This window comes from Bos grunniens, chromosome 26 (genome assembly GCF_055505025.1).
Source record: "Bos grunniens cultivar Pamir isolate PY7600 chromosome 26, Bosgru_T2T1.0, whole genome shotgun sequence".
Lineage (NCBI taxonomy): Eukaryota > Metazoa > Chordata > Mammalia > Artiodactyla > Bovidae > Bos > Bos grunniens.
Window position 1 is genome coordinate 13,296,094 of NC_141190.1, and position 26,115 is coordinate 13,322,208.

General features: G+C 41.4%; 1 long non-coding RNA gene across 4 annotated transcripts in view; it reads right to left on the bottom strand.

Annotated features, from left to right (window-relative positions):
• Positions 1–26,115, bottom strand: part of LOC147344036 (uncharacterized) — a 131,509-nt gene that overhangs the window by 63,807 nt on the left and 41,587 nt on the right. Inside the window, exons 2-3 of one of the 4 annotated variants that reach the window (XR_015155628.1) lie at positions 19,202–19,435; positions 6,445–7,134 (exon numbers count right to left, since the gene is read on the bottom strand). This is a non-coding gene — a long non-coding RNA (uncharacterized LOC147344036). Of the gene's footprint in view, positions 1–6,444; positions 7,135–10,640; positions 10,982–19,095; positions 19,436–26,115 lie in introns of those variants that run through there. The other 3 variants (XR_015155627.1, XR_015155626.1, XR_015155625.1) reach the window with 3 other exon arrangements.

Here is a 26,115-nt window from a genome sequence, read left to right on the forward strand (position 1 = left end):
TGAAAATAAGCATTTCCCAGTACTTCTCTGAACACACTCAGTTCAATGGTATTAACACTAGTCTTGAGTTGCCAGAAATACTTGGAAATGTGGCAAAGATTGTTTATTTTGGTATCATTCCCTTTTACGTGCTCTTTCCAGTTTTCTGTCTGAGGAGTTTTGCCATATTTGGTTGTCAGAGATGGAGAAGGGGATGATCTGATTTGTGGGATACCAGGGAGAAGAAACAACTGCAAATTATTTGGTGAAAGAGTAAGACTTTAACAGAAATATGAGTGTTTCTGAGGGCAGAGGTTTAATGGATTTGATAACAGTTCTCTGTAACTGTAGAATTTTTCTGAAATTTTAAAAACTCCGTGGATTTGAACAAGAAGCCAAATATGGTGAAAGCAACAGTTGCCTCTGTTGAGTCTTTACTGGGTTAAGTGCCATGCAAAGTGCTAAGTACTTTACTTTGATTATTTCCTTTAATCCTCATCACATCTCTATGAAGTTAGTTCTATTATAATCCCTGTTTAATAGAGGAGGAAACAAAAGAAATTAAGTAGCTCACCAAAAGCACATGCAGCTGGTAAGTTTCAGAGGTGTACTTGGATCCAAGCAGCCTGACTCCTGAGGTTGTGAGAATATGTAGGAAGAATTGTTCCTCTTGAAAAGATTCAAACAAATATAACTTCTGTCAATTTTTCTACAGAAATCCTATTTGGTTTCAACAGGAGTTGAGAAGTTTAACCAACAGTAGAACTCTATGGAAAACGTTCTTTCTTATCACTAGAAGTAAAGGTCTCCTAGATTTATAAAATAAATCTGATTAGAGACATATGTCAAGTAGCTCTGTGAAAGAAAATTGCTCCTGTCCAGGAATCATATAATGGGTTATGAATGACAGCAAAATAGTCTCTGTGCTGCTGTGCTGAAAATGGCCTATCCCTGTGTTTCTTCCAAATTCTATGCTGTGAAGATACTTTACTAATATATAATCAGGGTTAGAGTAAACCCCTGATCTCAATTATTAATCCAAAATAACTAAGGAGTATGGAGATAACCCAATTCCTGATAGTCTTTATGCCAATTCAAATATAGGATCTGAAATTTTAAATGTAGAATAAAACTTTGAGTGAGTTCATATGAAAATAGAACTGAAGAATCCTCTTGAAAATTTTAAGATGAAAATTTTTAATGCATTTTTCCTAGGGCTGTTTATCTTCCAAAGGAAAGGGGATGCTGTGGTGAGAAAGCCAACTAGAATTGTTTCCAGTTGTATTCATTTTCTGGTTAAGTCTTAAAGGCAACAATACATCTTTGAAAATCAAACAACAGGTCTATAATGATCATTATCCACAGGTTCAACTGGTCCACAGCTTTTGGTTCTCTGGATACAATGCTTTCTAAATGAGCCTCAAGTGTTTTGAAATTGCCTTATTACTCTATCAGAAACAATTTTCCCACAAAAGGCTGGGGAATATGGGAGACTGGCATTGGAAACAATGGAGGAATTATTATATGGACAGCCAAACCCATGGCTTTGCCTTATGTCCTCTTACAACAGAAACAATCCTAGGGCTCAAAGAAACTAAGGGAAAATTCTCTCTGTTTGACCCAACTCGAATCAAACTTGGGCTATCCAAGAGCTACCTAAGGAGCTAATTCTATATACTATCCATCAATGCCAGTCATCACCATTACCATTTAAAACTCATTGAACTATTGAGCACAATGGTAGGGAGTGGGGGTGTAAAGATGAACACAAGTGGCTCCTGCAACAAGGAGCCTGCGGTAAAACTGAAAGACCGGCACACCTCTGTATCAAATGGATCATTTCAAACTAGCATTTGAGGATTGATATAAAACGGTCCAAAAATAAATACTTCAGTGAGTTAGATGAGCAAAATCCTGGGAACTGGGGAGGCATCCAGGTCTCTAAGGGGAAGTAAGGATTCTGGGAAAGGTGGGAGAAATAAAAGGCTTTCAAAGTCTAGCTGCTCCATTTGAATCTGGTAAAAACATTAACATAGTTTTAATTCACATAAATTCAAAAATTCATTTGTGAAAATATAGAAAGTTATGACCAACCTAGATAGCATATTAAAAAGCAGAGACATTACTTTGCCAACAAAGGTCCGTCTAGTCAAGGCTATGGTTTTTCCAGTGGTCATGTATGGATGTGAGAGTTGGACTGTGAAGAAAGCTGAGCGCCGAAGAATTGATGCTTTTGAAGTGTGGTGTTGGAGAAGACTCTTGAGAGTCCCTTGGACTGCAAGGAGATCCAACCAGTCCATTCTAAAGGAGATCAGTCCTGGGTGTTCTTTGGAAGGACTGATGCTGAAGCTGAAACTCCAATACTTTGGCCACCTCATGCAAAGAGTTGACTCATTGGAAAAGACTCTGATGCTGGGAGGGATTGGGGGCAGGAGGAGAAGGGGACGACAGAGGATGAGATGGCTCATCTCATGGCATCACCAACTTGACGGACATGAGTTTGGGTGAACTCCGGAAGTTGGTGATGGACAGGGAGGCCTGGCAGGCTGCAATTCATGGAGTTGCAAAGAGTCAAACATGACTGAGCAACTAAACTCAACTGAACTGAGCTATAAACCAATAACTGGTATACTTTTCGCATATATTACTTTAATACAAACTTTAAATTAAAAAAAAAATTAGTTTTAATTTTAATTCTTTTTCAAAGGAATACATACTTGTAAGATAACTGAGTAGCACAGAAAATTTAAAAATAGAACTGAAAACTTCCCAGATAATTCTCTTTCTCTCTGGTTCACATTATTCCTCCTCTTCCCCATCACCGGAAACTCACCTGCACTCCAAATTGCAATCAGTGACTCTCTTACCTTCATCATGACTTCAACTAATAATTGAGACCTGCTCTAAGAACCTTACCAAAGGCCAGCAATATCACAGTGGGGAAGGCTTTCCTGTTTCTTGCAGTGCCAGAACTTGTATTGTTTATTGGGTAGTTTTGCAAGATTTAGCAAAACAAAAACCCAGAATTCTCAGCTATATTTGAATTATAGATAAATGAGTAATAATCATTTACTATAACTTTAACCCATTCAATATTTGAGATGTACTTTACTTAAAGTAGGATCTAGTTCCCTGACCAGGGATTGAACCCAGGCCCCCCTGCACTGGGAGCATAGAGTCTTAGCCATTGGCCCAGCAGAGAAGTCCCATGCATTCTTATAATAACTTCATTCCTTGCCTCATTTTGTCCCTGATTGTTTTCCTTCCCTGTCTTAAGTGAAGGGTGTGTGTCCACACAGCCAACGTGGTAGTAGCAGTAGAAATTAACAAAGGGAAGGGGAACTTTTGGGGACTTTAATTATAAAGTTCAAAATTTCCTCCCCCTATAGAGGTTCTTCCTCCACTGTTTACCCTTAGAAAATTTGAGTTTGGTGTCAGCACCACTGTCTCCAACCAGGTCAACATCTCCCAAAACTCAGTTAGCAGAAGAGTGATTATATTGGAAATCAGTACTGGAAATTAAGGTTTATCTGCATGACACATTCCCATATTATGAAAACAGGAGAAATGTGGAAATTGTATAGAGATCCACAGAAGGCTATTAACAACTTAAAGCCTGATAGTAACAGATTGAGTTTTGTTTGTTTTTATTGAGAAATCATTTAAAAAACCTATGTATATAGGAAGATCACATGAAGAGGCCTCTAGCCAAAAAAGCTGAGAATTTTGAAAAGCTACCCCATCCATGAATATGGGGTAGAAAAATCCCCACCCAGTAGTCTTGCCAATAGATCCTGAAAGTAATCAGAGGTCTGGGTGGAAAAAATGTACGTAACTCATGAAAAATCAAAGTTGTACAACATAAGGATATAAGGCTCAACATTTAGCTATCCTTATATTACAAGAAACCAATGTGATAAACTAATGTTAACATTAGCGAAACTGCTACAATTGAGGGCTTCCTTGGTGGCTCAGACAGTAAAGAGTCTGCCTGTAGTGCAGGGGATCTGGGTTTGATCCCTGGGGAGAGAAGATGCCTTAGAATGGCAACCCACTCCAGTATTTTTGCCTGAAGAATTCAATGAACGTAGGAGCCTGGCAGGCTACAGTCCTTGGAGTCACAAAGAGTTAGGCATGACTCAACGACTAACACTTTCACTTTCTTCCACTAGGACTGAAGCAGAAGCAAACTCAAAATAGTTTTGTAAGAATACTTCCACAATTCAGAGCCCACAGCAATCACCACTTTGGGGGAAAAAAAGACACTGAGATAATGTCACAATGAAAACGTTGCACATTATACAAGGAAGTGATCTACTACGAGGGCGAACTGGCAGATGCAACCATCAGGAGAAGCAGCATTTTTAAGGACTGAAGAAAGAAGAGCCATTCATAAGACTACAACAGAAGAGTGTTGGGGCTTCTCTAGTGGTCCAGCGGTTAAGACTCTGTCTTCAGAGGGCACGGGTTTGGTTTCTGGTCAGGGAACTAAGATCCCGCATGGAGCACAATGTGGCCAATTAAAAAGTTTGTTGAAAATAATTACATAATAATGAAAGAACACGATAGGATGTGGGAAAAAACAGGCAGAGAGGGAGAGAGAGAAATTAGAACTTTTAGAAATGAAAACCTGTTTGTAAGATAGGCACTAAATAGAGAATTAGTGAACTGGTGTATAGATATTAGCCAATTATATGCAATGCAGCACAGAGGGATAAAGAGGGGGAAGGTATGAAATAGGAGTAGAAATATGGAGAAATGAATAAGCAGGTTAATCCTATATGTCTTTAATGTATCAAAGACAAAGTGAACCAGAAATTTAAGGAAACCATGTTAAATAGGCTATCACAATAGATGAGTGTTCATTGATGAGGCCTGTCTCTGTGAAAAAGAAGGGGACTTGGGATCCTACCGAGTCAAGTAAACAAGAGAATCATGGAGTCTTTTGGGAGCCGATAAGGAAGGAAAGAAATGGGTTTTATAGCAGAGGGTGCAAGGGCAGGTTGGTCCTCTGATGTCAGCTTTTCCAGAACACAAAAGAATTGAGAGGATTTATTAACCATTCCTGCTTTCTGGAAACACACAATCTCAGCTAAAGTTCAACATTACCAAAGAGGAGTTCCAGAAAGACAAAGCAGAAGAACCGAGATACAAGAGGAATTTGAAAAAGATCAAATCTGAGAAAGTTTTTCAGAGTTAAAGACGTAAGTCCTCAGAATTATGAAGTACAGTGTCCCAAATAAGGATCAGATCAGATCAGTCGCTCAGTCACTCAGTCGTGTCCGACTCTTTGCGACCCCATGAATCGCAGCACGCCAGGTCTCCCTGTCTATCACCAATTCCCGGAGTTCACTCAGACTCACGTCCATTGAGTCAGTGATGCCATCCAGCCATCTCATCCTCTGTCGTCCCCTTCTCCTCCTGCCCCCAATCCCTCCCAGCATCAGGGTCTTTTCCAATGAATCAACTCTTCGCATGAGGTGGCCAAAGTACTGGAGCTTCAGCTTTAGCATCATTCCTTCCAAAGAAATCCCAGGGCTGATCTAAGGATAAATGAAGTCATACCTAGACACACGGTAGCAAATGGGAAGAAACACTGTTAATTAGGAATGCTTTTATAGCTCATTTTTTTCATCTTCCCACATTTCAAGTGTTGCTGGTTTTACTGAGTTAAAATTGTACCTTTTATTAATTGCTCTCTGAAACTGAGAACTTAGGTAAGAAACCTAAGAAGAGTTGGAACAACCCTAGACCGCACTGTCCTTCTGTGTCACAGGAGCTCCTCCTCAGGACTGACCTTGCCGTCACCTTGGGTCTCTCCCCTCACTTTTGCCTTCTTTCACTGACCTGAGCCATTTGCCCCTGAGAAACCCCACACTTTCCTTCATTTATTTTGCAGAGAAATTCAGCCTTCTCGCTCTGTGTATCTCTGTTTCTCCCACCTTTCAGACCAAGCCCACTCCCAAAGTGACCTGCTATATATTTCCCTAAACAAAATACCTATTCCGACACAAATTATGCCACCATTCAGGTTGCTTTTTGTAATAAATAGCAATTCTTTTTTCCCAGCAATGGTTATCTTTTCCCCCTCTTAATTATCAAGTTCTACATATAGTAACTGTTACTGGCTATTAATTCGTCTTTGCCACCTAACTTTCCACTCTGGGCCAGGCTTAGAGTGGGACATAGGAATGGAATAAGGATTCTCATATATATGTTGCTTTAAATTTTTTTAGTCTAAAGGGTAAAGGCCCAACCAGTCCGTCCTAAAGGAAATAAGTCCTGAATATTCATTGGAAGGACTGATGTTGAGGCTGAAACTCCAATACTTTGGCCACCTGCTGCAAAGAGCTGACTCATTGGAAAAGACCCTGATGCTGGGAAAGATTGAAGGCGAGAGGAGAAGGGGACGACAGAGGATGAGATGGTTGGATGGCATCACTGACTCAATGGACATGAGTTTGAGTAAACTCTAGGAGTTGGTGATGGCCAGGGAGGCCTGGCGTGCTTCAGTCCATGGGGTGGCAAAGAGTCAGACATGACGGAGTGACTGAATTGAACTGAAAGGGTAAAGGATTTGTTATTTTTAGGTCACATGAGAATGGCTAAGCCAAAGCAGCTACATTAAAACGATTTCACCAAAATGTCACATACATGTACACACATCATAGTAGTACTCTTATTTTACAGAGTAGTAAACTGAAACCCTGAGCTTTCATTCATTTACTGCTCCAAGCTCACAGAGCTGGTGAGTGGTTGAGCTGGCCTTCAACCCACATCTTCTGATTCAAAATACCACCCTCTTCTAGTGACACATTGCAGGCCCAGGACACTTTCCTTCTCAGTTTAATAAGTTTCATTTTGCTGCTGCTGCTGCTAAGTCGCTTCAGTCGTGTCCGACTCTGTGCGACCCCATAGACGGCAGCCCACCAGGCTCCCCCGTCCCTGGGATTCTCCAGGCAAGAACACTGGAGGGGGTTGCCATTTCCTTCTCCAATGCATGAAAGTGAAAAGTGAAAGTGAAGTCGCTTCAGTCGTGTCCGACTCTGTGCGACCCCATTGACTGCAGCCCACCAAGTTCCTCCATCCATGGGATTTTCCAGGGAAGAGTACTGGAGTGGGTTGCCATTGCCTTCTCCGAAGTTTCATTTTAGCCTAAGGGAAAACACTGAAGGTTATTGCAACTACATATACTTTATATTTCTAAGAATCACGTTTGAGTACAATGGAGAGTTCAATTCCTTTTCGCAATCAAAGTACCCAGAGGGTAAACAGGGAAAGAACGTTTGTAATTCTTCACACAGAGCTTTTCTTTCTTTTTCCTTGTAAATCAGCATGTAAAATCCCATAGCACTGTTGTGACTGTAATACCTCGTGAAATCAGACTGGCTTTCTCCACTACAAATAAAGCGGGGGAACTTCATGTCCTGTATTATTTCATGAATATGGAGTATCATTATTTCCAGCTCTGTTGTCAGCTGGAATGTTGTCAGCTAGTACAATGTCGTTAGAGCCAAAGAGTGTCTTTTTAAAAAGAATGCCCTAAAAGCTGCTACTATTGCTGCCGGACCCATCACCCTCCAAATCATCAGCCTTCTCTTGTGTCCTTCAGACTCTGGGCAAAGGGACAAACAAATACTGTCTTTTAGATCGCTGTTCATCTAGGAACCAGAAGTCGTATGGAGCCACCAAGTAGAGTCATTCATTTGTGTATTCATCCAACACATATTTGGACACCCACAAATTTTATTTTCCTGGGCTCCAAAATCACTGCAGATGGTGACTGCAACCATGAAATTAGAAAATGTTTGCACCTTGGAAGGAAAGCTATGACAAATCTAGACAGCATATTAAAAAGCATAGACATCACTTTGCCAACAAAGTTCCATATAGTCAAAGCTATGGTTTTTCCAGTAGTAATGTACAGATGTGAGAGCTGGACCACAAAGAAGACTGAGCACCAAAGAACTGATGCTTTCCAACTGTGGTGCTGGAGAAGAGTCTTGACAATCCCTTGGACAGCAAGATCAAGCCAGTCAATCCTAAAGGATTTCAACCCTGAATATTCATGGGAAGGACTGTTGCTAAAGCTCCAATACTTTGGCCACCTGATGGGAACAGTCAACTCTTTGGAAAAAACCCTGATGCTGGGAAAGATTGAAGGCACGAGGAGAAGGGGGCAGGGGCAGAGGGTGAAATGATTAGATAGCATCATGGAATCAATGGACATGGATTTGAGCAAAATCTGGGAGACAATAAAGGACAGAAAAGCCTGGTATGCTGCAGTCCATGGGACTGCAAAGAGTTGGACACAACTGAGTGATGGAATGCTGCTGCTACTGCTAAGTCGCCTCAGTCGTGTCCGACTCTATGTGACCCCATAGACGGCAGCCCACCAGGCTCCACCGTCCCTGGGATTCTCCAGGCAAAAACACTGGAGTGGGTTGCCATTTCCTTCTCCAATGCATGAAAGTGAAAAGTGAAAGTGAAGTCACTCAGTTGTGTCTGACTCTTAGCGACCCCATGGACTGCAGCCCACCAGGCTCCTCCGTCCATGGGATTCTCCAGGCAAGAGTACTGGAGTGGGGTGCCATTGCCTGGTCCAAGTGATGGAATAACAACAACATTATGTGCCAACATTGTGCCAGGGGCTGGGGACATGCTAACGAGGGGTGCAATTCCTATCCTCATGCAGTTTGTGGATTAGGTGGGAAGATGGGGGGTAGGTATAGGTATTAAATAAATAGTGATTACACTAGTAACTTCAGTGTGGCTGATCCTGTGAGCTACCTTTCTGTTGTTCTCCTGCTAACCCTGATGCAAGACATAGCCTCTCTCTTCTCTCCAATAAATAGACACTCTGCCTTACACCAAAAGCATCAATGAACATAGGTGCTGACTAACATTCTGCATGGGGGACAGAGGAAGGAGTTTCACACCTCAGTGAAATACTCCAAATTCTCTTAGTAGGTATCTGATCTCCAGCCTGGATTTTTCCTCACCCTTTGCTGAAGCAGTTCTAGACCTGGCTGTCTTGTGTCTGTTCTTCCTGGATGTCCCCCTGGAACTTCTGTTTTAATCTCCCCCTCCTGTACCCCGGAACCCCATCATGGTGAGCAACTTAGCTCTGCTTCTGAGTCCCCCTCCAGTCTTGCTCACTGGCTGCATTTCAGCATCCAGCAAAGAACATGACTTCCTGATGGTTGGAACCCACTTCCTCAGAAGACAGCCTGTGTGTTGGGGTGGGATGGATGTAACATCAAAACCTGATCGTGTTACACTAAAATAGGTGGTGATGATAAGGGTGATCATTTGCTAAAGGGAGAAGTATCCATGTTGGAGACTGAGCAAGAGGCCAGTCTGGGGTGATGGCCATGAGCAGGTGTGCCACAGCAATCTTGCTGCGGCAGGTCCCCCACTCCCTGAGTCAACCTGTGGCTAATTAAGAGCCACCGCCATCACATCTGAATAATTCTCTGGGATAGGATTTCTTCCTGAATGACTCGATTCACACGGGATTAGAAACTGTCTCTCTCCACTAGGAAGTAGAATAAAACAACTGACTCACATTTCACGCTTTCGTTTTTGCCAAGCGTAGATGATAATGTCTGTTACTCAGAAGTGGGCTAGAGCTGAATCCTCTTTATATAACCGATTTGGCTGAGATGTCAAAATCCAGGTAGCACGAAGCCAAGGGAGGCATGCTGAGATCAGTTCCTGGGTCCTAGATGCCAATAAAGTTCTAGAATGTGTCCATTCCTTGGTCTTGTGATGGGGACACATGCTGGATGAGACCCGAGGTGATCCTATTTATTGAGAAGTTTCCTTCCACAGGGAGAATAAAACTTATTGTCCCTAGATGTCTCCTGGAGGAAGGGCAAATCCCAGATGACCTGAGAACACATCTGATATCCTAGAGTCAGCACCTGGAGCATGGGGCTTTTGGAGCCTACCGTGGCTACTAATAGGCACTAAGGAAGTCAGTATTGAGAGCATATGGCAGAAACCAAGCTGGGAGCACACTTGACCACCACAGTCAAAAGCAAGAAAAGTGGCCAGATCTTGAGTGCTGGACACACACGAAGACTACAGGCCCAGGTCCACAGACTCCAGTGTACTGGGGGGTAGACGGGGTTTCTGACCCAAACTTATGTGCCTCCTAATTACTGATAGTGCTTATGGGACTCAGCCAGTCAGCCTGCTTTTCTTTTCTTAGCATTATTTCCTAAACATTTCCCCATGTCATGACATATTGGAGATGTGGTAGTTCTACCAACGATTGCAAGAAAAAGACCTGTGGTTTATACACACATGGTTATGCCATTGCAGGCTGCTCACCGTGTTCTGGTCTATGTCCACACGGTATATAACATCACGGTAAGTACGTGGTACTACACAGGGGTGACGAGTTTCCCTCATCTGTACCATCATCACTGCTCCAGAGTTTACACACCCACCCCACCCAGGTGGTTGCAAGACAAGATCTTGTTGTTTTACAGACTAGCTTGCCAATTAAAAAGTGATCATTTTGACCCTTCCCCTGGATACTCACAAAACTAAGAATTGACAAAGTAAACTCCATAGTGGATGGACTTTGTAAACTTACTACTAGCTGACATTTACTGAGCTTGGCATACATTAATAAATCTGTGCAACAACCATGTGATATAAGCAGCTTTACAATCCCTATTGAATAGAAGGAAACAAAACCTTAAAAAGCTTGAAGAACTTAGAGCCACTCAATAAACAAATTACTGAAAGTCATTCCATAAACCAAGACTCAGATCGAAGTTGTGTTTGGTGCGAAGCCCGTGTGCTCTTTCCTGGGAATGCACGTCAGATGCCTTCATGAATCTTTTCCAAGGTCCCTTGGGTTCACAGTGCACTGTAGTGCCCCTTGGCTCTCCTCTCCTCCATAGTATGCTCAAAGCGTTAACCACTCTTCCCACAGTAGAGGGACTCTTCATCAGGCTCCAAAAGCCCCATGCTCCAGGTGCTGACTCTAGGATATCAGATGTTTCTCAGGTCATCAGGATTTTTATCATGACCATGTCTTCCCTGACTCTTTTGGCCTTGAGTCAAGGTAAACTCGAGTCAAGCTAGTTTACCAAATATGGGTTCTGATTTTAAATTTCTCATTCCCAAGAAATGGAAAACTACCCACAAGTTTAGATAATCCTTTAGAAAAAAGTCTTCCTAAGGCTGGCCCAACCTGACCTTGTATTAGAAGGAAGTACAGGTCAGTTAGCTTCCTGAGGCAGTGATCACTGAGTCATTTAGACATCCCTAGAACCCATCTGAAGTCTGTATCAGTAACTCAGGTTTCCCACGAGAGTCATAAATGCCCTCATGTGGAAAAAAGAGAAACATTTACCACCCAAGAAGCCCACCTATGTTGGCTGCTTCATGGTATTCTCTGGAACTTGAGTAACCATAGCTATGCCATCAGTGCTAAGACCTTTCATACCTATACCTGTAGGTCAGCCGAAAGTCTTACACTAAAGAATGGTTTATTTTATCATTTAAATTATAAACTCCTTATATATACTCCAATAAGACATCTCTTCCTCCACTGGAATAATCACAAGATAAAAATGAAAATAACATAGAAAAGTGGGACATGTTTTGGTAACATGAAAGTCCAAAAAAAAAAAAAAAAAACCACACTTTAAAACATAATTTGAATAAGATTTTGCAATTGTAAGCACACTAATTTTCTCTATTTTTAGAGATAGTGAATGACTATGAATTGTAAGCAATGGAAAATAGTGACACTAAAGACCATTTTAAATAGCTGAGCCTATTTGAATATCATATTAGATCATGGAAATATCATATTAGACATGGTTTCTCAATGTCTGGAGAAGGGAGTTAAAAAATGGAAACAGGGAAGGCTAGGGTCAATGCTACAGTTTTTTTTGGTTGAGGTGGTAATCTCAAAGTCCTTGCCCACAAATCCCTTATTAATTACACAGCAGGGACACGGTAACTGCCCAGATGATTACCACTGCTGACTGTGGGACAAGGTGACCTTCGTGGGCCTGACGTGAGACAAAGAGAAGGACAACCACATCACACCTCTGGTAGTCCTGCTGAAAATGCACAGTCTGAATTAAATCATGAGGAAATGTGAGAAAAAGTAAAAGAAAAAAGAAATCCTAAAAGATACCTGGCCTGTGCATTTGTGCTTAGTCACTCAGTTGTGTCCACCTCTTTGTGACCCCATGGACTGTAGCCCATCAGGCTCCTCTGTCTATGGAATATTTTAGGCAAGGATACTGGAGTGGGTCGCCATGTCCTACTCCAGGGGATCTTCCTGACCCAGGCAGTGAACCTGTGTCTCCTGTGTCTCCTGCATTGACAGGTGGATTCTTTCTACTGAGCCACCTGGGAAGCCAGACTCCATGATTGTCAAGAACACGAAACATGAGGGAAGATGAACAAACCGTCCCAGGTCACAAGAAGCTGAAGAGACATGACATCTAAATGCCATGTACGCCCTAGACTGGATCCTAGACTAGGGGGAAATGACTATAAAAAGCATTGCTGGCACCTCTGGGGAAATTTAAATATGAATTTTAGGTTAAAGTATTACATCAAAAGTGAAGTCACTCAGTCGTGTCTGACTCTTCGTGACCCAATGGACTGTAGCCAACCAGCCTCCATCTATGGGATTTTCCAGGCAAGAGTACTGGAGTGGGTTGCCATTTCCTTCTCCAGGGGATCTCCTGACCCAGGGATCGAACCCCAGTCTCCCACATTGCAGGCAGATGCTTTACCATCTGAACCACCAGGGAAGCCCAACTTTGATTACGTCAAAGTTACAGCTTGTGATTTTGATCATTGTTGCATGATTACATAAAAGAAGTCCCTGCTTTTAGGAAACACATGTTAGAGAATGGGGACAGGGTCATAATATCTGCAAGGTGCTTTCAAATGGTTAAAAAATAGAAAGTCAGGGAAAATAATAAAACAAATGGAGCAAAATATTAACAACTGCTGAATCCAGATAAAGGGAATACAGATGTTTCTTAGACTATTCTTTTGACTTTGGGGAAAGTTTGAAATTGTATTAAATAAAAACATTTAGGTATCATATTATATTTAGAGCATTTGATAAAATTTTTTAAAACATAGTGTATTACTTTCCTATAACTGCTATAACAAATTACCACAAATTTACTGACTTAACAACAACAACTTGTTATCTTCATGACTTTTCTAGTTTCTATAGGCTCCTGCATTTCTTAGCTCATGATCCCCTCCTTGTATCACTCCAACCTCTGTTTCCATCATGACGTTTCCCTTCCTGACATTGACCCTCCTGACTTCTTACAAGGGCCTTTTGTGGTTACATTGGACCCTTCCCTGAACAGACCAGGATAATCTCCCCATCTCTGATCCTTAAGTTAATCACACCCGCAAAGACCCTTTTGTCACATGTCCCAGGGGTTAGGCTGTAAACATCTTTGGGGAGCCATCATCCTATTTACCACAATGAAATTTCAGTTGTCAGTATAAAGAGAAAAATTCTATCCCCCTTCCAAAATAATACTTCAACAATATTCAAAGAATTTTGGTTTGAAGGGCCACCATCAGCCCTAGGAAAGAAGAATGCTTTAATGGATGGAAACACAAGGCATTGTGTTTAAAGGTACTGTAATATTCTAGATCTTCAGTTGGGAAATACATATATTATTCTTATTTAAATTGTACTTATCTTACAATCTATGATTTAGTTCATAAACATTTCTAAAAACACATGGAATTACATATAATGACAGAACATTCTATGCTAATAAGGCTTACCTTTCTTGAGGCCCAGAGTATTTTAAAAATGATTCTATTTAAATGTTTTTGAGAAAAGTTAAATAGTTTATCTTCTCATTAGAATTAATTACATGGAAACATGATCTTAGTTAGCAGACCTAGCTACTAATGTCTTGAACCTGTTTATGACAGAGCATTCATTACTTTGTCAATCAATCAGACTGAACAAGTAGAAGATTATTACTATTTAAAATTATGCTGGAACAAGTGAGTTGTTATCAGGGGTCAGGGGTGGGAGGAAGAGTGCAAAATAAAGAGACAGCATGACAAAGTGTTTTATTTAATACAATTTCAAACTTTCCCCAAAGTCAAAAGAATAGTCTAAGAAACATCTGTATTCCCTTTATCTGGATTCAGCAGTTGTTAATATTTTGCTCAATTTGTTTTATTATTTTCCCTGACTTTCTATTTTTTAACCATTTGAAAGCACCTTGCAGATATTATGACCCTGTCCCCATACATTCTCTAACATGTGTTTCCTAAAAGCAGGGACTTCTCTTACATACATGTTGCATACAATGATCAAAACCACAAGCTGTAACTTTGATGTAATCAAAGTTGGGCTTCCCTGGTGGTTCAGATGGTAAAGCATCTGCCTGCAATGTGAGATCTGTATCCTGACTGTAGTGGTGACTTCAAGAACCTAGATATGTATTAAAATTCATAGGACTCTACACCAAAATTAAGAAGTCTTTACTTTGTGATAATGCAAAAAGTTTATGATATTTCATATTCATTGGAAGGACTGATGCTGAAGCTGAAATTCCAATACTTTGGCCACCTGATGTGAAGAACTGACTCATTAGAAAATACCCTGATGCTGGGAAAGATTGAGGGCAGGAGGAGAAGGGGACGACAGAGGATGAGATGGTTGGATGGCATCACTGACTCAATGGACATGAGTTTGAGCAAGCTCAGAGAGTTGATGATGGAGAGGGAAGCCTGGTGTGCTACAGTCCATGGGGTCGCAAAGAGTCTGACAGGACTGAGCGATTGAACTGAACTGAAAAAGTTTATGATAATGCACAGAATAACTTTTTAAGTTATTTTCATCTATTTTGACTCAGCAGTTTTAAACCTGGGAATTTAGCCTGTGAAACATCCATGCATAAGCACACACATACAAACACTCAGATGTTCTCCCAAATAGTACATTCACTGAAGCAATAGCAAGAACCTGGACCTTATCCAAATGTTTACCTGGAGAGGAATAGTTAAATCACATTGTTTTCATATTCTGTAAGTCATTAAAACAAGTTTCAAGTAAACTGACTTCTACCAAGACTGTCTCAGAATTGACTGGAGATTGAGGAGATAAATAACCCACATTCTAAAGGGAGCCTACAGCACCTGGGGGCCAGGTGTCTCTCCAGGGCAGGTTAAGAAACAGCTGAATTGGCTCAGCTACCCAGCTATTAGTGTATAATTCCCTCCAAACTACACATGCATAGATTTAGGAAACAAAGTTCAAGGAGAATTTCAGTCTTGAGATGTCAGCTTAGTGGGGAGGCTTATGGTTTCCCTTTCTTTCCTCAGGAGGGAGACTCTCTCAAAAGAATTAAGTAAGAGGAAACATGCAAAGATTAGAAGTTCAGGTAAGAAGGGAGGTCTTCCTGTTCAGATACCTGCTTATTCAGTGGAACTGCTCAGGTGTCCTCTGACATGTCTGCTTGAGCAGGGAATAAAAGGAAACAGACATCTGGGCAAAGATGACGTAGGGATGGAGTAGTCTGCCCACCCACGCTTGGGTGTGACAAGGCTATGCCAGCTTCCTGAGATTGAAATGACCTGGAACGTAGCCAGGCTCCAGACACCCTGCTGGGTCCCTCCCTGAGTGAATTGGTCACCAGGAGGGAGACTCCTTGCAAACAAGAGACTGTAAACTGTCCTGGGTGGGCATCAAGAGGGAATGGGAAAAAGCACATTTACCATGCCAAAGAACTGCATCCTGAGAACTTTCTGTGATCTCCCTTAAGAAGCCACACATGTATGCCCATGAACACGTGTCCCCCAAAAGGCAGCCTTTAGAGTACAATAAGCTCCATCACAACACCCCAACCACAGGGTTGGTTTTCCTGATTTTACATGGTTGTCTCTATGTGCATGGAGCTCTCGGTGTCGGTATATTTAAATTTTCTCTTCTTATAAGGACACCAGTCAGATTGGATATGGGCCACCCTAATGGCCTCATTCAACTTAATCACTTCTTTTTAAGGCCAAATACAGTCACATTCTGATGTATCAGGGGCTTGGGCTTCAACATATGAATTTGGGGGGATTCAAATTCAATCAAAAACTAACATGAATAGGACACACTTGTCTGTTATTCAATCAAAAACTAAGATGAATAGAGTACACTTCACACTGCAAGCATAGGAGAGAGAGAACAGAAAAGTGAAACAGTAACCCACTCCCTTCTTCATTCCAAATTGCTTGATGGAAGCCCGCGCCACGCTGGCAGGTTTGAGGGACAGAATTAATATTAAACTGGATATGAGATTTAGGTTTAAACAACTCTTGACAGGACAAGCCATTTTAATACTAAAATAAGTGACCAGAAAGCTATGTGTTTTGCCAAGACTAAGGGTCAGAATAACCACTAACCCAGATAACTGCAATGATGTGATCACTCACCTAGACCCAGGTATCCTGGGGTGTGACGTCAAGTGGGCCTTAAGAAGCATCACTACAAACAAAGCTAGTGGAGGTTATGGAATTCCATTTAAGCTATTTCAAATCCTAAAAGATGATGTTGTTAAAGTGCTGCAGTCAATATGCCAGCAAACTTGGAAAACTCAGCAGTGGCCACGGGACTGGGAAAGGTCAGCTTTCATTCCAATTCCAAAGAAAGACAATGCCAAAGAATGTTCAAAGTACTGCACAATTGCACTCATCTCACATGCTAGCAAAGCAACGCTCAAAATTCTCCAAGTGAGGCTTCAACAGTACATGAACTGAGAACTTCCAGAATTCAAGCTGGATTTAGGAAAGGCACAACCAGAGACCAAATTGCCAACATTTGTTGGATCACAAAAAAAGCAAGAGCAGTCCAGAAAAACATTTGCCTCTGCTTTACTGACTGTGCCAAAGACTTTGTGTGGATTACTACAAACTATGGGAAATTCTAAGAAGATGGGAATACCAGACCACCTTACCTGCCTCCTGAGAAGCCTGTATGCAGGTCAAGAAGCAACAATTAGAACTGGACATGGAACAATAGACTGGTTCCAAATTGGGGAAGGAGTAAGACAAGGCTGTATGCTGCCACCCTGCTTATTTAACTTATATGCAGAGTCCATCATATGAAATGCTGGGCTGGATGAAGCACAAGCTAGGAGAAATATCAATAACCTCAGATGTGCAGATGACACCACCCTTATGGCAGAAAGTGAAGACGAACTAAAGAGCTTCTTGATGAAAGTGAAAGAGGAGAGTGAAAAAGCTGCCTTAAACTCAGCATTCAAAAAACTGGGTTCATGGCATCCAGTCCCATCACTTCATGGCAAATAGATGGGAAACAATGGAAACAGTGACAGACTTTATTTTCTTGGGCTCCAAAATCTCTGAAGACAGTGACTGCAGCCATGAAATTAAAAGAGGCTTTCTCCTTAGAAGGAAAGCTATGACCAAACTAGACAGCATATTAAAAAGCAGAGACACTACTTTGCTGACAAAGGTCCATCTAGTCAAAGTTATGGTTTTTCCAGTAGTCATGTATGGATGTGAGAGTTGGACCATAAGGAAGGCTGAATGCTGAGGAACTGATTTTTTCAAACTGTGGTGCTGGAGAAGACTCTTGAGAGTCCCTTGGACTGCAAGGAGATCCAACCAGTCAATCCTAAGGGAAATCAACCCTGAATATTCATTGGAAGGACTGATGTTGAAGCTGAAGCTCCAATACTTCTTGGCCACCTGATGTGAAGAACAGACTCATTGGAAAAGACCCTGATGCTGGGAAAGATTGAAGGTGGGAGAAGGGGACGACAGAAGATGAGATGGATGGATGGAATCACCAACTCAATGAACATGAGTTTGAGTAAGCTCCAGGAGTTGGTGATGGACAGGGACATCTGCATGCTGCAGTCCACGGGGTCACAAAGAGTTGGACACGACTGAGTGACTGAACTGAACTGAAGGGTCAGAAAGGGAGATTCTGTGGAGTATGATTAAAATAAATGATAGGAGAGAAAATGAAAAGTTTCACATTTCTGTTCAATTGAGTATGTATGGTCTAGTAAACTGATCATAATATATATATTGATATGGAAAGAAGTCCACAAAATATAGTTTACTGATTAAAACAAATTGGAGAATAATATGCATCTTATGATCCTTCCTGGATTTTTTTTTAACTGATAGATGCCTTTTGTTCTTGGCTGCCCATCATCCTTTTCTCTGCTTTTTCTAGTAACAAACACTTTTTTCTAGCAACAGTTTGAGCACGTGACTCCAGCTGAGTTTATCCTAATACCTCATGCCCCTGGATAGAGTGATTGATCAGCAAATTAAACCAATCAGAAACATTCTCTGGGAATTTTCAAGCCAGAAGAATGATGCCCCTTTCCTCTCTGGTCACAAAGCTGTAAGGCTCAGAGCTGGGAGCTTCTGGTGGTCACATCTCCTGACTCATAGAGGACTCAATGTGGAAGGATGAAGCCCACTTGCAGAGACTGAGATGAGAGACAACAAGACTGATCCCTGATGACGCTCTAGTCCTGGTTTCAACCATCTCTAAGGTGAGTTCTACTCTTGTCCTTCCAAAATGTGGAGGTATATGAGTTATCTTTTTCATTTAGTGTTTTCTTTTCTTCAGTGTAATACTCAGAAGTGAAATACTGGATCACGGGGTAGTTCTATTTTTTAGGAACCTCCATACTGTTTTCCGTAGTGGTTGTACCAAGTTACACTTTCACCAACGGTACACAATGGTTCCCTTTCCTCTACATCCTTGCCAATATTTTTTACTTCCTGTCTTTTTGATAATTGCCATTTGATATCTCATTGTGGTTTTAATACAATATTGAAGGGTAAACCCCAACCCTCCAAACAGGTAAAGAGAGAATTAATTCTAAGATGTGTGAATAAGTTCAAGAACTAAACATTAAGGTCAACCACGTGATACCTGCGGGATAGACTAATGTCATGGATGCAAATGTGGACAGGAAAAGAAAAAGAGAAGGAAAGGAAAGGAAAGCCATAGAAACCTTAGGATCTGCCCCTGTGGGCCACCTCTGCATTATAAGTCCTTTGTGAGCAGAGACTCCATCTTACTCATCTGCTGCCCAATTCAGCACCTGATACATTATTTAATACATTATTGATCTTTGTCTTAGTTTGTGAGAATGATAAATTGTCAAAAAACTTAGTAGCTTCGAAGAACAGTATTTAGTACCGTTTCTGTAGGGCAGGAATCTGGGAGTGGCTCAGCTGGGTGCATCTCACTCAGTGTGACTCACGAGGTTACAATCAAGGTATCGTCCAGGGCTGCAGGCAGCTCAACTGGGGGGAAGTGTCTTCCGAGTTCACTAACTTGGCTGTAGGCTGGCCTCAGTTGCTTGCTGCCTATTTACTGGAGGCCTTAGTTCCTTGCCACCTGGGTTACTCAGCACAAGGCAGTTTTATTTTCCTGAGAGAGAGAGAGAGGGAGACAGAGATAGAGACAGGTAAACTGTAAGTCCCAGTCAAGAAGAGAGTGAGTACCACTGGCATCTGGTTTGCAGAGATCAAGGATACTCATAAACATCCTAAAATGCACAGGACAATACCCACAACAAAGTATTTGGCCAAAATATCAAAAATGCTAAGGTTGAGAAACCCTGACTTTGAGTACTAATGTTTGCCAAGTGTTTCACATTTTCTCAATCTCCATGCAACCCTATAAGGCAAGACTTCTCTCTGCATTTTCTTGCTGAGGACACTGAGGCTTCAGCAAGTTTGATAATTTTCTTCAAGCCACATTGCAAACAACTGGGGAGGCTGGATTTGAATGCAGGCCAGTTTCACACCAATGACAGGCTCCTCCTAACTGCGGGAAAGGAGCCGAGAGAGAAGAAATGGAGAACGAGGTCTGGGAGAGGGGAGGGAGACATGCCTGCTTGTCAGGAAATGTTCCAGATGCCACTTTTGTTACCTTATTTGAAATCTGCAAGGAGGCAAGAACAGGAACCTGAGCAGACTCTGTTCTCTGGGAAAGACCAGCTTGGCCTGGCCCTGGTCTGCGTCAGAGCTGAGTTAGAGCTGTGGATCTCTGTGGTCCTGCAAACCCAGTGGCTGCACCTGCTCCCTTCTGCCGGGAGCCCCAACTGTTCCTCCAGATGAATCACTGATGGCTGCTCGGGGAGCCAAGCCAAGGGCCCTGCCTTTGAGCTTTCAGTAAGGTAGGCCTGGCTTCTTTCACACCCAGGGACCCACCATGGACTAGATCACAGCATGAAACCATCCGATAGAGACATTTTCACATTCCTTGTCGTTGCTGCACCTCTGTGTTCCCCTTCCTACTCCCCTTTTCAGACCGGAGGACTCATTTCTTCCTAAACCCCTCAGTCAGAATTTGAACATTTCATTCTCCAAAGGATCACGTCATCTGAGAGGGATATTTTGGCTGAATAATACCTTCTCCAAGTGCCTTTGTGTCTGGAGAATCACCCCTTCGTTAATTGTGTTCCTCATTAGGATGTATGCTAGCATGGGATAAAAACATGCAAATTCATTCCACGATGGCTCTCAAAGAACAATGACAGGCCGTGAGTGCCACAAACTCGTAGAGGATTTGAACTTTAAATGTTCAGGTGTGTAGTCCTTATGAAGTTCTTCTTGAAAGTTTTATATAAAAAAATTGACAAGTGAGATCCTGTTTTCTCTGCCCCAGGGCTGCAAGGTTAGACAAGAATTTGTGTGTGTATGCCTGCTGGGATTTCAAAGGGCGGGCATTCATTGGCCGAATATGGCCCTGGCATATAGCCAGACTTGTCGGAGCCTTGGATGTCGCAGGTTGAATCTATGGTTTGGTGACTAACGTCACTTTACCTTGTTCTTACCACGACCTAAATGGCAGGGGCGATGCATGCATTGGGAGGTGTGGGGGTGGGGCAGGGATGTTCATTTGGGCTGCAGCAGATCAAGCAAAGTTCCACACCTTCTCATCCTCTTACTGTCAGCTAATATACCAGCTGCAGCCAGAGACAAATTTGAGTCTAGAAATGGCAGTTACCAAGTAACACAAATGCACAGGGCCTTTTAAAAAATCAACAGAAAAACAGCAAGCTAAACCACCCAGCGAAGAAGAACAACTAATTGCGTGGCACCTCTAGCCTGTTTCCTCTGCCAGGTTACACAGCTAGTTTCTGACTGGTTGGCATAGTCAAGTTTTAGTTCTCTGATTCAAGTGACTAGTAACGGGGATTTTGGTTGGAAAGAAATTTTCATTGAGTTCTTATTTTCTCCCCTTGAGTCTTTTTGTTATTTATGTATTATATGCGCAAATGCATTATGTAGGGGTTTTCAAGCTTTGGGACAATGAGCACAGTTAAGAAATTGCTTTTATCATTGTGACACAGCACACACATACACACAAACATGCAAAACTAAAAATTCGATAAGAAATAAATTCTCTCTTGCTATATGTGCTTCCCAGATGAGGCTAGTGGTAAAGAACCTGCCTGCCAATGCAGGAGACATAAAAGATGTGGGTTCGATTCCTAGGTTGGGAAGATCCCCTGGAGGAAGGCATGGCAACCACTCCAGTAGCCCATTCCAGTATCCTTGCCTGGAGAATCCCATGGACCAAAGGAGCCTGGCAGGCTACATTTCATAGGACCACGAGAGAGTCAGACACCACTGAAGCAACCTACTATGTGTCACTGAGTGTGCGCATACTGTGTGTGATTCACTGTAACATATTTATTCTATTCCACTTCATTCTAAACTAGTCTAGACTACTCAAACTGCTTTTTGCTGCCCATGAAATCAATTTCATAACCCATTAAAGGGAAATGACCCACAATTCGGAAAATATCACATTGCTTAAACTATGGTTTGAAGAATGACAATTTAGAGCCTTCTGATGAAATATAAAGTGTAAGAGGAAAGTGAAATTAATTAGCATTTTCCAGAATATTTTTTCCTGTGAGATCAGTAATATTGCTCATCCAGTTCTTTGGTGGAAGTGTAATGTACCCATAATTTAACACTTTTCTCTTCCAAGTCTGATGATCAGTTGTGAAAATTGTTTAATTATATAAGACTTTTCTACATCCTCAGACAGACAGGTCTTTGGGAGCTCCTTGCAAAGTGTTTCACCCAAAAATCTGGCAGAGGTGAGGGATATGGTGCCACTTGGCTCTGGCCATGGTTTATGTAAACATGAAGAGTCCACACTGGAAATGGCATGCCAAGGAAGTGCCAGGGCTTCACCAGATCCTGCATCTAGAATCAGCATCAAAGAAAGGGAGGGAACCAGCGAAAGCCAAGTAAGATGAAAGCTGTAAAAGTCATGGACAGAGGGCAAAGGAGCTGGTATAGGACAATTCCCAAACTAAAATGTAAAAAACCATGTGGTCTCCTGATCCTGTTCTTGTGGCCTTCGTAAGCGTGTGCTTCAAATGCTGGAAGAGCAAACTCCAAAGCTGTTACCCAGAGAATGACATTAAAGTAAACTTTCAGATTCACTCATATTAATTAACTCCATGAGCAATTTTCCTTTAAGAATATGATACTAAGGCAAAGTTGTCCGGGTCTCTTCACCTATATTATCTAGTGGCAAATGCCAGAAATTTTATCATTTAATCCAAAGTCAGTCAGTATGTATATAAAAGCGGTTTCTAAAAACAGAAACAAAATTAAATCATCACACTTACAAAATGCTAACAATGATTTTTTTATACCATTCAATATCCAGTTAGTATCCACGTTTCCTCAACTGTCTTACAATTTTTGCTTGCTTTTGAGTTCAGTTCAGTTCAGTCGTGTCCAGCTCATTGCAACCCCATGGACTGCAGCACGCCAGGCCTCCGTGTCCATCACCAACTCCCAGAGTTTACTCATATTCATGTCCACTGAATTGGTGATGCCATCCAACCATCTCATCCTCTGTCGTCCCCTTCTCCTCCTGCCATCAATCCTTCCCAGCATCAGGGTCTTTTCAAAGGAGTCAGTTCTTCATATCAGGTGGCTAAAGTATTGGAGTTTCAGCTTCAACATCAGTCCTTCCAATGAACATCAGGACTGATTTCCTTTAGGATGGACTGGTTGGATCTCCTTGCAGTCCAAGGGACTCTCAAGAGTCTTCTTCAACACCACAGTTCAAAAGCATCAATTCTTTGGCACTCAGCTTTCCTTATAGTCCAACTCTCACATCCATACATGACTACAGAAAAAACCATATCCTTGACTAGACGTACCTTTGTTGGCAAAGTAATGTCTCTGCTTTTGAATATGTCTAGGTGGGTCATAACTAACCTTCCAAAGAGCAAGCGTCTTTTAATTTCATGGCTGCAATCACCATCTACAGTGATTTTGGAGCCCAGAAAAATAAAGTCAGCTACTGTTTCCCCATCTATTTGCCATGAAGTGATGGGACCGGAGGCCATGATCTTCGTTTTCTGAATGTTGAGCTTTAAGCCAACTTTTTCACTCTCCTCTTTCACTTTCATCAAGAGGCTCTTTAGTTCCTCTTTACTTTCTGCCATAAGGGTGGTGTCATCTGCATATCTGAGGTTATTGATATTTCTCCTGGCAGTCTTGATTCCAGCTTGTGCTTCCTCCAGCCCAGTGTTTCTCATGATGTACTCTGCACAGAAGTTAAATAAGCAGGGTGACAATATACAGCCTTGACATACTCCTTTTCCTATTTGGAACCAGTCTGTTGTTCCATGTCCAGTTCTAACTGTTGCTTCCTGACCTGCATATAGGTTTCTCAAGAGGCAGGTAAGGTGGTCTGGCATTCCTATCTCTTTCAGAATTTTCCACAGTTTATTATGATCCACATAGTCAATAAAGTCAATAAATAGTTAAAAATATTGGCTATTTGGCATAGTCAATAAAGCAGAAATAGATGTTTTCTGGAACTCTCTTGCTTTTTCGATGATCCAGCGGATGTTGGCAATTTGATCTCTGGTTCCTCTGCTTTTTCTAAAAACCAGCTTGAACATCTAGAAATTCATGGTTTGCACATTGCTGAAGCCTGGCTTGGAGAATTTTGAGCATTACTTTAAAGCATCTGCCTCCAATGCGGGAGAACTGGGTTTGATCCCTGGGTTGGGAAGATCCCCTGGAGAAGGAAATGGCAACCCACTCCAGTATTCTTGCCTGGAGAATCCCATGGACAGAGGAGCCTGGTAGGCCACAGTCCATGGGGTCGCAAAAAGTCGGACATGACTGAGCAACTTCACTTTCACTTTACAAGCATGTACGATGAGTGCAATTGTGTGGTAGTTTGAGCATTCTCTGTTATTGCCTTGCTTGCTTTTATAATTTGCTTTTTCTAACCAGGGTCCAAATAATTAGGGTCTATACATTTTAATTGATTGATTTGTCTCAACTCTTTTCATTTGTAAGATCTCCTCCTTTATTTAGCGGTAACAAGATAAAATCTGAGACCTCTTTAAATAATTGGTTCTTTCCACCTAGAAATTAATCCATGTACCTATGGTTACATAATCTGTGACAAAGGAGGCAAGAATATACGATGGAGAAAAGACAGTCTCTTCAGTAAGTGTCTTCAATTGACAGTCTCGTCAATATTCAAGAATATATAATGGAGAAAAGACCGCTGGAACAACTGGACAACTATATGTAAAAGAATGAAATTAGAAGACTACCTAACACCACATACAAAAATAAACTCAAAATGGATTAAAGACCTAAATGTAAGGTCAGATAAAACTCTTAGAGGAAAACGTAGGCAGAATACCCTAAATCACAGTAAGATCTGTTTTGATCCACCTCCTAGAGTAATGAAAATAAAAACAAAAATAAACATATAGGACCTAATGAAAGTTAAAAGCTTTTGCAGGGCAAAAGAAACCATAAATGAGATGAAAAGACAACCCTCAGAATGGGAGAAAACATTTACAAATAAAGCAATTGACGAAAGATTAATCTCCTTTGTCAAAATAAACAAACAGCTCATGAAGCTCAACACACACACACACACAAAGCAACTCAATCAAAAAAATGGGATTTTGAAGAGTTAAATAGACATTTCTTCAAAGAAGACGTACAGATGGCCAAGAAACACAGGAAAAGATGCTTAACATCACTAATTATTAGAGAAATGCAAATCAAAACTACAATGAGATATGACCTCATACTGGTCCAAATCCCCATCATCAAAAAATCTAGAAACAATAAATTCTGGAGAGGGTGTGGGAAAAAAGAACCCTCCTACACAGTTGGTGATAATGTAAATAGATACAGTCACTATGGAGAACAGTATGGAGAGTCCTTAAAAAGTTAAAATAGAACTATCATATGACCAGCGATCCCACTCCTGGGCATATACTGGGAAAAATCAATAACTGCAAGAGATCCATGCACCCCAGTGTTCATTGTAGCAGTATTTACAATAGGCAGGACAAGAAAGAAACCTAAATATCCACCAACCAAGAACTGAATAAAGAAGATGTAGTACATGTATACAATGGAATATTACGCAGTCATAAAAAGGAATGAAATTGTGCCATTTGCAGAGATATGGATGGTCCTAGAGACTGTCATACAGAGTGAAGTAGGTCAAGAAGAAAAAATGAAATATTGTATATTAATGCATATATACAGAATCTAGAAAAATGCTATAGATGAACTTGTTTGCAAAGCAGAAATAGAGACACAGACAGAGAGAACAAACATTTGGACACCAAGGGGGAAATGGGGGAGAGGGATGAACTGGGAGATTGAGATTGGCATGTATATATACTATTATGTATACAATAGGTAATTAGTGAGAACCTACTGTGTGGACAGGGAACTCTACTTAGTGCTCTGTGGTGACCTAAATTGGAAGGAAATCCAAAAAAGAGGGGATATTATGTATAGCTGATTACATATAGCTGATTCACTTTGCTGTACAGCAGAAATTAACACAACATTGTAAAGCAACTATACTCCAATAAAAAACTTTTTAAAGTAAAATCATGAAAGAAAACAACTGGGTCTTTCCAAGAAAATATAAATTGTTTATTTCAACTTGTCAGCTAAGGAAAATAGCTTTAGGCCACTTCTGTAGGAAATTAGGAAGGAAAAAAACTTGCTTGGGGTTACATGGTACCAAGGATGATGAAAACTGTGCTTACCTCACTCTCCCCTGTC